Source organism: Panthera pardus, unplaced genomic scaffold, assembly GCF_024362965.1.
Source record: "Panthera pardus isolate Hobbes unplaced genomic scaffold, ASM2436296v1 HiC_scaffold_16, whole genome shotgun sequence".
NCBI lineage: Eukaryota > Metazoa > Chordata > Mammalia > Carnivora > Felidae > Panthera > Panthera pardus.
Window position 1 is genome coordinate 46,103,390 of NW_026526721.1, and position 11,207 is coordinate 46,114,596.

At 38.8% G+C, this 11,207-nt stretch overlaps 1 long non-coding RNA gene across 1 annotated transcript in view; it reads right to left on the bottom strand.

Moving 5' to 3' along the window:
- The window catches only part of LOC109266297 (uncharacterized), a 31,157-nt gene extending 24,320 nt beyond the window's left edge, over positions 1–6,837 (bottom strand). The window contains exon 1 of the long non-coding RNA XR_008422440.1: positions 6,616–6,837. This is a non-coding gene — a long non-coding RNA (uncharacterized LOC109266297). The remainder of the gene's footprint in view (positions 1–6,615) is intronic.
- Positions 6,838–11,207: the final 4,370 nt, after the last annotated feature.

Genomic DNA, 11,207 nt, shown 5'->3' on the forward strand with positions numbered 1-11,207 from the left:
GGACCATAAGGCAAGCTGAGGGCAAAGCACAAGCTAGCACAACTCCCCTTCCCCCAGATGGGATGTGTATGCTATTCCTCAGGCACTCCTGGATGCCCAAGAACAAAGGAAAGGGAAGAAAACAGATGGTTAACTGATAGAGATCACAGTCATGAAGGACAGGAGTCTTCACCAGTTTACAAATGTCTTAGTAAATTACAAGAAAAAGGCAATCTTATCAATAGCCTAATCTCTAGAAACCTATAGACTCAGTTTCCTGGAACCCCTAATATCACCCTCCCCGCCCCCCAGAGTGATGTGGAGAACAAAGGCAAGATGGAAATGACAGGTAAAATTAACTTTCTTTATAACTTGCAGCCCATTGACAAATACTTGAGGCAAATACAGAGTATAACCCCCCTAGTGTCATCATGTTAATGGAGGGAAAACATTAAAGGAGGGAAAACAACCTTAACCTGACAATAGCAAGCCCCCTGGCATCTTATCAGTCCTCTTTAGCTTATGAAAGTCCTTCTGGAGGCCTCCCTTTTGTCTTTACTGCCTCCAACTCCATAGTATATAACCAGTCACTCCTCATAACCCCAGTGCAGCTCTTTCTGCCCACAGGTCCTGTCTCTTTGCTTTAATAAAATCACCTTTTTGCACCAAAGATATCTCAAGAATTCTTTCTTGGCTGTTGGCTCCAGACACCCACCACTCCACAACCTGATCACTCTGAACGTTTGAATAGAACAAAACACCCAACCCACTTCCCCTGAGCAAGAAGAAATTCTGCAGTACTTGGCCTTCATTTGGACTTGAACTGAGGCATCCACTCTTTCTTAGGTCTCCAGTCTGTGGGCCTTAAGAAGTGAACTGCAGGTTTTGGACTTGCCAGCCTCCATAACAGCATAATTCAATTCTTCAAAATAGGTCTCTTTAAGGGGCACCTAGGTGGCTCAGTTGGTTAGGTGGCTGACTTTGGCTCAGGTCATGATCTCGCGGTCTGTGGGTTTGAGCCCCAGGTCAGGCCCTGTTCTGGCAGCTCAGAGCCTGGAGCCTGCTTCCGATTCCGTGTCTCCCTCTCTCTGCCCCTCCCCTGCTTACTTCTGTCTCTTTCTCAAATAATAAACATTAAAAAATTTTTTTTAAATAGATCTCTTTAATACATATATACGTCTATATATTTCTAGATCTCTTTAATATATATATGTAATGCCCCCGATTTCGAATCCGAGAGACCACCAAGGAGCTGATACCAATGCAAACGCACGAGGGTTTTTATTTACAAGCTCGAGCTTGGGCCCAAGCTTGGGCCCAAGTATACCCGACACAGCGGAGCAGGGACTTGGACCCCTAGGTTAAGAGGCGTAGCAGTTTTATGGGGGCCAGTGGCCAATGAGATTGTAACACACACAGAAAGTTGCACATTCATGTCAGTCCACACACAGGTGGCCAATTGTTTGAACTAGCCTATCACTCTGGTCAGAATTGACGCGCAAGTTTGGCGGGCAAAAGGCGGGGTTTACATTCTTTGGCGGTTAGGGGTTCCGCCTTCCTAAATGAGCTGGTTTCCAGTAAGGGTGTGCTCAGAGGCTTGACTAGGGTAGGGGAGTGTCTTAAGCAATAAGTAGGTCATGTGGGGGTTATACATGAGATGGTGGGTATAGCACAAAATGGAGTTAGTCTTGCTCTGCTTGTCCAGGGCTACAGGATTTTTGTTAAATTTCTTGAGTCCCACAATATATATACATCCTGTTGGTTTGACTTCTCTGGAGAACCCTGACTAATGCAAGTGAGTTGTAATCTTCAGGCTACAGGAAAGAAAATTGCAGCCGGTGAACAAAAACCAGGGATACAGCACCAAGAAGCCAAACTGTGGCTCTGTTTGGCAAGCATACAGATACTGACTACACTCTTGGCTTCTTAATTTCTCAACATCAGTTTCTCTTTGCTAATCTTTCTTATTTTTAATTGAATTGATCCCATCATATCTTATGTGTTATTATTATGAATCACCTTAATTCTTTTTCAGGATAAGTTAGAAGTATAAATAAATAAGTAGATTTCATCATTTGAAGTCATTATGTAAGGCTAGATTTATATTTCTACATATAAGGAAAGAACATATGAACTATCTAAATTGAAGAAGAAATGATGAGATATAGCTGATAAATTCCCAGAACTTAAAAAGATGTTCAATGAAGTCCTAGTGTGTGTGCAAGGAAAAATATTTTAGTAATAGAAAAGAAAGTGTTTTTTTAAGTTTATTTATCTTTGAGAGAGAGACAGAGAGAGACAGAGAGAGGGCGCACACCCTCACAAGCAGGGGAGGGGCAGAGAGAGAGGGACACAGAGAATCCCAAGCAGGCTCCGCACTGTCAGCAGCATGAGCCCAACGCAGGGCTCAAACTCACAAACCGGAGATCATGACCTGAGCCAAAATCAAGAATTGGATGCTTAACTGACTGAGTCACTCAGGTGCTCCCCAAAAAAGAAAGTATTGAAATTAATCCAGAGGACAAAACATCAAGCTACAGAGATGGGTTAAAGAACCAAAAACTCCACATTAAAAAAAATAAAGGACAGTTTACAAAAAGGGGAAAATGAGTTTGTGTGAGTTGATCTGCCTAAATTTTTATGAGATTTATGGAATTAAAAATATTTTATGGTGGATTCTGTGTCTCCCTCTCTCTGACCCTCTCCTGTTCATGCTCTGTCTCTCTCTGTCTCAAAAATAAATAAACGTTAAAAAAAAATTAAAAAAAAAAAAAATATTTTATGGTGGAAGAAAATTAAAAGTTTCAAGGAAAAGACATATATATGAGTAATGAAACATTGTGCTATATTGTCTCTGTACATCTGTTTTTCAAATGTGTATACTTCTAACTATAAACTATTTTTCTAAGTTAATAATAATTCAGGTACAATTTCATGCTATGCCATCAGGAGGAGTCTGAGGCATTCATGAGTTTATGTAAGATTATAGCAAGGCACTGAAAAATTCTGAAGAGCAAGCAACTGTGAGAGATTGTCCCACCACAAAAGGGTAATAAGATAAGAGTGAGGACTCCAGCCCACCTGTCCACATGAGAACCTGGCCAGCATGCAAACCCAACCCTGTAACAGCATTGCAGGAAAGCCCAAAGGTTTCAGAAAGAAGCATTCTTCAGCTTATAACTCATTTCTCCTAAACAGAAAGTGTCCTTCAATCTCATCTCTTTGCTCACTTGTGTTGTATCTCATACCAATCCGACCACAAAGTAATGGCATTATGGTGGCTGCACATGAATTGTGTGACAGTCCAGGGAGGAAGCCAGATATTTTCTCTAAGACCTTGGGTTGGCTCATTTCCTCCATACAGCTTCCTCTGATTTGGTGGGAATCAAGAGGGAGCATGAGGAGTTGTGGGTTTTTGTTCTTTAATTGGGTAACTTTCCCTTCATTTCCCCATTCTAGTGATTGCCAAGGAAACCATGTGGAGGTTTTTCAACCATTGGTAGCCGGCCCTTCAAGTGTCATTAAAATATAGTTTGAAGAAAACATAAAGTAAAGCTATAAAAACTGAATATGAGGGGGTTTTTTAGGTTTCTTTCTTTACAAACACAAATATGCTCAAGTTCCTCTATAACTCATGACATGCCTTTGTGGTTGAGCCTGAAGGCTACTGCATTAAGAAAACATAACCCAGAAACTGTGGTCAAGTTGTTAGATGGTCATTGATTTCAATGTAACTTCTAATCTCCCAAGCTTAAACTTTAAAGAGGTCACGTATCTGGGGCATTGTCCAGCATTCAACCTCTGAAATACCTTCCCCACATACCTTGATGTGTATGAATTGTGTATGAAATCTGTGACTATACAGTTTGAATTTTATGAACAATAATTTTACTTAAAGCATATTAGCATATATAGAAAAGATACTTGAGTGCCAGACAGAAAGTTCTATGAATCCTGAAGAATTATTAGAACCTGTTAAATAATTCTTTTTTTTTCTAACCATATCTGATCTCTTAAAGTTAGAAATAGTTAGAACATAACATGCATTTAATTAATCTTAACAGTGAGGTTAAAAACAGGAAGAGGTCTTTCAAAAGCACCGATAATGACAAAAAAATTAATGTATCAGAATGGAAAGTTCTTTCTGATAAGAAAAACCTACATGATGGAAAAATATGCATAAAGAAATGATGGTTTGAGACGTTAAAAAAATCCATGGCTTTTACTGTTTAATATTTGTATTAATCTAATAAACAAATGTCTGCAGTTTAAAAAATTGAATATAAATAAAGGCTTATAATGAAAAACAGCCTTTTTCTATTCCATTTCTATCCACCCCTGGTCCTGCTCTCCAAAAGCAACCACTTTTATTTTTATGTTTTTTTATTAAAAAATTTTTTTAAACCATGAGAGAAGAGAGAAAAGAAAGAAAAGGGAGAAAACATGAGTGCTGGAGGGTCAGAGAGAAAGGGAGACACAGAATTTGAAGCATGCTCCAGGCTCTGAGCCCTCAGCACAGAGCCCAACACGGGGCTTGAACCCATGAACTGCAAGATCATGACCCAAGCCAAAGTTGGACGCTTAACCAACTGAACCACCCAGGTGCCCCCCACCCCGAAGTAACGACTTTTAAATCTCTTACATGTATTTTCTGTTTGCCTCCACATTTCTAAATAATAAATTTAAGCTCTTATCTATCTGAGGATATTTGCACTACAGGTATGTTTGTCTATTGTTTCTGCTTATTTTTCTCTCTCTTTCTCATATTTGGGGATTTCCCCCAAATATCTGATGATCCCTTCCTTTAAAGAGCACTAAAAACTGGATTGGAAGCTCTGGGAGTAGAGGGTTGGTGGTGGGAGGCGGGGGGGGGGGGGGGGGAGGGAGACACAAAGGATAGAGCTAATCATTTTGTGATGAAAACACCAATGCTCCCAGTGGTGAAGTATTATTTTTTTCCTTAGAACTGCACTAGAAAATAGTTTTCTATAAAACAGCCCTTGAATCTTCTGCCCAGCTGGAAGGCCAAATTCTCTGGGAGAAAGAGGGTGAGCCATGGCTTTGAGCCCCCTGCAAATAGCTCACTTTCAAGAAACCCATTTTCATCTCAGCCTATCTTATGCCCTTGAAAGTCTAAAATAACAGCGGGAAATACTTAAGACATAAAGGGGAAAAATCAGGATACAAAATTATATACACATTATGATTTAACTATATTCAAATGTGTGTGAGATAGCTGAAAAGAAATACACCAGAATATTGAGTGGTTATGACTATTTCTGAGGAGTGCTATAAAATGTGATTGCTATTCCCTTCTTGCTATTTTTGCTTATTTTACAAAATTTTTCTACAAAGCATTGGCATTCATTTAAATATTAGGGAAAAAATTTGGTTTTTAAAGAACACGTATCAAGATGTCAACAAGAAAACCCACAGAGGTGTATGTTGATATCAGAGAAAAAAAGTTTCTTGGCTCCTAGCTTAAAAGATTTACAAGTAAATATTTAATATGTATTAACATTAAGAAATATGAGTAAGATGCTAAGAAATTTCGTATCGATATGCTGATATATTAAAATGGCCACTTGAGAACTTGGAAGCCCTGCATAAACCCTGACTCAATCCTTCACCTGAATTTGTGTTTATCATTGGTTTTTCATTAGTTTTATCATTTAAAAACAGTCTATGTGAAAATTACAGCCTGGGGCATATAGTCTGTAGTATTCTAATAATGTTATATGATGGCAGATGATGACCACATTTACTGTGGTGGGCAATGAGTAACATATAGAATTATTCAATCGAATTGCTATGTTTTACACTTGAAGCTAACACTGTATGTCAACTAAACTTCAATAATAAGAAAAAAAGTCTGTGGTCTAGCTTTGTATCTTTTGAATTTTATACAAATGAAATCATACTGTATGCCTTATTCTACAAGGATTTTTTTCGTTCCATGTTTATGAGTTTTGTGAATAATTGTGGTATTTATATTTCTATTCTAGTGAATACCTCCATTATCACATCTTTATTGAACATCTTAGCTCTCCATTTCTTTATATTTATTTATTTATTTATTTATTTATTTATTTAGAGAGAATGAGTGAGCAAGGGAGGGGCAGAGAGAGAGAGGAGAGAGAGAGAATCTGCACTGCCAGTGGAGAGCCCGATGTGGGGGCTCGCACTCACGAACTGTGAGATCATGACCTGAGCTGAAATCCAGAATCAGACACTTAACTGACCGAGCCACTCAGGTTCCCCTTCATTTCTTTGGACAGTATCCATTAGTTCCCTTTAAAATCAATGAGAAATTAGCATATTTACATTTTCTCCCCTGTAACTCCAACCGGAAGCCAAGATGCATTGTTATTGTTTTCTTTCTTTGATTTATCAATATATTCTGCTTATTTCTCCACTTTCATGTTTAGTCCTTAAAAATGTAAAAATGCACACTATTTATATGCATAAGCGAATTTTGAAATTTTTTAATTATGTGCCACTAATTTTATACCCCTAAAATATTCTTGCTTATTTATAAATTAAATATATGCATTAATGTACTAATTTATTGTGGACAAATCATTAAGTCACACACAAAAATAGAACTTTTGAAGGGATAAAAAAATGTTTTCTTACCTTTCTTCACTGAATATCATGCACTTCCCCTGGGGTATAGGTGCTTTCCTGATTTAGATGAACTGTCCTTAGTCTTTCAGGATCATGTATCCTTCTGAACATCAAATTAACATTATGGACTCTCAGAAAAATGCACACATTTCACATGGTTTCAAGCAAACCACAACTCAGGAGCTCCCTAGGAATTCAACCTTGCTGGGTTTATAGACATTGCCGACTCCAGAATCTGTAATAAAGAGAAAAATGAAACATAGTGGAGCCATTTGACAAGACACAAGCATCCTAGTTAAACTAACCCTCTGTGATTAAATATGTAATACAACTTGTTAAGATAATCTCTCCAATAGTCCCATAGTTGAATGAAGGAGAGATCTCACAGTTCTCTTATCTTCTCTCCTGTCTCCCTCTCCTTTTCTTTCCTGTTCTCCCTCTCTCACCTTCCTCCTCTCCCTCTCTCCTTCTCTCTCCCTCCTTGTTTACTTCCCTTTACTTTTTCTTCCTTCTCCTCCCACCCCAAAATAAACCCTCCAAAACCCAGGATTAGATTTTCTTCAACAAATGTGCTCCACCTACTGGTACTTTAAAGAATTTCGTATTTAAATACAATTTGGGGGCGCCTGGTTGGCTCAGTCGGTTGAGCGTCAGACTTCAACTCAGGTCACAATCTCACGGTCAGTGGGTTCGAGCCCCGCGTCGGGCTCTGGGCTGATGGCTCAGAGCCTGGAGCCTGCTTCGGATTTTGTGTCTCCCTCTCTCTCTGCCCCTCCCCCGTTCATGCTCTGTCTCTCTCTGTCTCAAAAATAAATAAATGTTAAAAAAAAATTAAAAAAAATACAATTTGGGAAACTGGAAACACTATCTGACACGTTAATGGAAATTATTTTATCACCTAAATTTTAGTACCTTAGAAGATCTTGGTAATTTAGGGTCTAAGATCATTTTTAAAAATCTAAACTTAATATGTGATTTATCAAACTTATTTACATAGAACATGTATTATTTTAATGTCTTCTCATATGTGGAAACACAGTCACTGTATAATGTTTTAAACCTCATTACAATCACATCCAACTTGTCCCTTTTGATTTCCTTCTTCCCTGTTCCATTTGCTCCAGGAGCTGCTTCTCTTCCTCCTTCCCTGACCCCTCTTCTCAAGCTCATTTCTCTGTCCCCAGTTCAGTCTCTGACTTTGCTTTCTTATGACACTGCATGCACTTCCTTGGATGACTCCCCTTCTTTCACTTTTTCAATTATCAATACAAATAATTGGTAAATATTTGTTTCTAGACTGGACTTCTCTACTGAGCCTTAGACCTGCATCTCTAAATACTGGCTTGAAGGCACGTCAAGACCATCAAAACTGCTCTCCTCTTTTGTTAATGGCATCTATCCCGTTCCAGTGTCCACTGCACTTGAAGAAGCCACCCCAAATTTAATGACATAAAACAGCAACCATTGTATATGTTCACAGATTCCATGAGTCAAGAGTTCTGACGCAGCATGTCTCTGCTCCACATGCCTGGGCGTTCTCTGAGAAGACTGTCTTGCCCTTACAAGGAAGATACCATATTTCCTTCACATTACTACAAAGGAGAGAGAGAGGTAATGATGAAAAGTGGGTCCTTATTCTTTGTTTCCTCAAAATATTCACATTATTTAAGTAGTACACTGTTAAATGGCATAGAAGATCAAGTTCATAATAAAAACTACTCCCAGCAAAAGTTAATTTGTAATGATATAACTTAAACGTTCTTTGAGACTATCTACTGAAATTTTTAAATAAACTGCAACTTTAACTGCAAGAAATTGATAAGCTGGGTTGAAATTGTGTATATTAAACTTATTAGAAGGATGTCAAACAGCAGGCATGGAACATTCTGAAAGTCTCAGGCTGCCTCACCAAATCAGCAAAAGGGAAGCAACTTTGACCAAACCTGCATTTTATCTACAGATGCATTATTCCCTTGTTGTTAAATACAGGCATCCAACTGGTGCAAATTTATTTATAAACTTGAATTTGATACCTCCCTAACCATTTCATAAGCAAACGTGTCCATGATGGAGTCAATGTTGCAACTCTAAACAACTGCAAAGCCTAAATGACTTTCCTAAATGACCCTATTTGTGTCAGCTCATTGAAACCAACGAGGATTGAACTGTGCCAACTTCTGTGCAAGCATGTTTTGAAGTACAGACTGAATTAATAGGTGAAGCATTCTTTATAATACTGATTACTGATGAATGAGTTTAACTTCTAGAATCAAAACCAAGTACGTTGATTGGAAGGTGAAAGGCAGTTTAATTACCTTACTCAGCTGGTATGCTAGTGTGTACCTGGTATTAACGACCTGTAGAAACAGGTCTGTGAGGTTTTATGCTGTACGGCCTGACTTGGTTTCAGGCAACAATACCAAATCTACTCAGCTATTTGTAAATATCTAAGCTTCTCTACTTAAATGTGCTAATTTAGGTTTCTTATGAAATTGGAATTTTACATGAGTGTTTCTTTAGGAAGAAGGATCAATTTTTTAAAATATGGGATTTCAAATACATAGTACTTGTGGCAGGGATAATAGAATACATCCCTGAGAACCATTTTTTTTTTTAATATGAAATTTATTGTCACATTGGTTTCTATACAACACCCAGTGCTCATCCCAAAGGGTGCCCTCCTCCATGCCCATCACCCACCCTCCCCTCCCTCCCACCCCCCATCAATCCTCACCTGAGAACCATTTCTAAATGGGTTCTAAGAGATGCATACAGGGAACTTCTGTCTTCACAGACTAGGAATAAGACAATTACATAGAAAGCCAAGCAATACCAAGCCTGATTACACAATATGTTGCAAAACAGCGTTGGAAGGGTTAACAAATCACCCACAACGTAGTAGGCAGGCATTATAAATAAGGGAAGAGCCACCTTAAATATTTTCTGTGGTGAAAGCAATGCTAAAGATAAAATGTGCTGAAGGGGTGGAGATTGATTCCAAGGAAAGTTCTTGGAAGTCTGAACTGGCTATGGAAGGATGGGCAGAGCATAAGAGATTGCAAACAGGGGTTGTAGCAGCCTGACTAAAGGCCAGATGGGAGAGATTTAGAAACTGTTCAGAATAATGAGTAGGGTGCATGAAGGCTGAGGCTGAAGCGCAGGGGAGAACTGCAGAGGAAAAGGCAGAAAGGAAGGACTGGGGTCAAATGAATAGCCTTGAATATCAGGTTTTTCGCATCTTTTCTGTAGAAGTGGAGGATGAATAGAATATTTGAGGAAAGCAATAGTCTTGGGATTTGGGGAAGTTATTGTGAAGGGAAAGAATGGAGGTCCAAGTGTCCAGAGACAGGTAGGGTGTTGGAAAAAGTTCAAGTGAAAGAGAACAGTGGAGTGCTGACAGCAGACAGATTAGGAAACCAAGAAATATTTCAAAGGGATACTCAACAGGATTTAATTAGGGCAATAAAAAGAGGGAAAGTCAAATCTACTTTGTGGTTTTGGGATCTAATGCCCTTCCCCCTTGAATCTGAAGCCGGCCTTAATGATACACTGTAACCAGTGCACTTTAGAGGACGTGATACTACATAACCTCTGGGGCTAGATGAGAAAGAAGAAACCACGCTGCCTCTGCCTTGTTTGGTGGAATACCTGTTCTCAACCACCTGTATGTTACAGACCGAGCTGAACCTAGTCTTTGAAGTTGTCCCAGCCTAGGCATACAGGTGTCAGATGATTCCTGTCTGGATGAACTGTAACAGCAATAGACACATGGAAGGATAGATTGTAAGGGAACAGTGTTTGACCTAATATGATGCTCTTTAGCATGCAGAAGTTTTTCTCTCATTGAACATTCAGTTGAATATGTGGGTAAGCAGAGTTTAGTGATGGATATAAAATAGTGGTTAGAAATTTGCTCCAAAGCATTTACACACCATTCCTCAAATTTCCACCCCTTATGACCACTAATATGCATGTTTAAGACACCAGCAGTTAGGTGTTCTGGCCATTTGGAGGTACACCCTGGGCCTCTAGGAGACTCAGAATAGACATCAATATGGATTTAAAACAGAAATTCATTTTGAGGAACAGCAGAATGATCTATTTTCCAATAGTTATGCAATTCTGTCTTTTCTCCCATATTCTCATCTGTAAGAGGAATACACGCTTATTGAAGAGTATGAAGAACTGATGCCCTGAAATTTTGAAATTTCATCTTAGTCGAATGCCCAGACCCCAACAGCCCTAAACACAACTAAACAGACTAGCAGATCTTTATAAGGCAATTTTTATCCTACAAGGTAAACTGAGGTTTATTTGAACATTTGTTCCTATATGCCTGTATATTTTTTTCATTGAATCAGCTTTATTGAAGTATAAATCATATACACAATAAAAGTCCATGTTTTTCAGTGCCCCAGTCAATAAGTTTTGATAAATGTAAACAGTCTGGTAACCACTGCCACCATCAATAGATAGACCATTTCCATCCCCTCAAAATACTCCTTGGTTCCCTTCCACAATCAATTCCCCAGCTCTAGCCCCAGCAACTACTGATGTGCTTTCCCTTGTTCAAATTTTGGCTTTTCTCGGTTTTCACATAC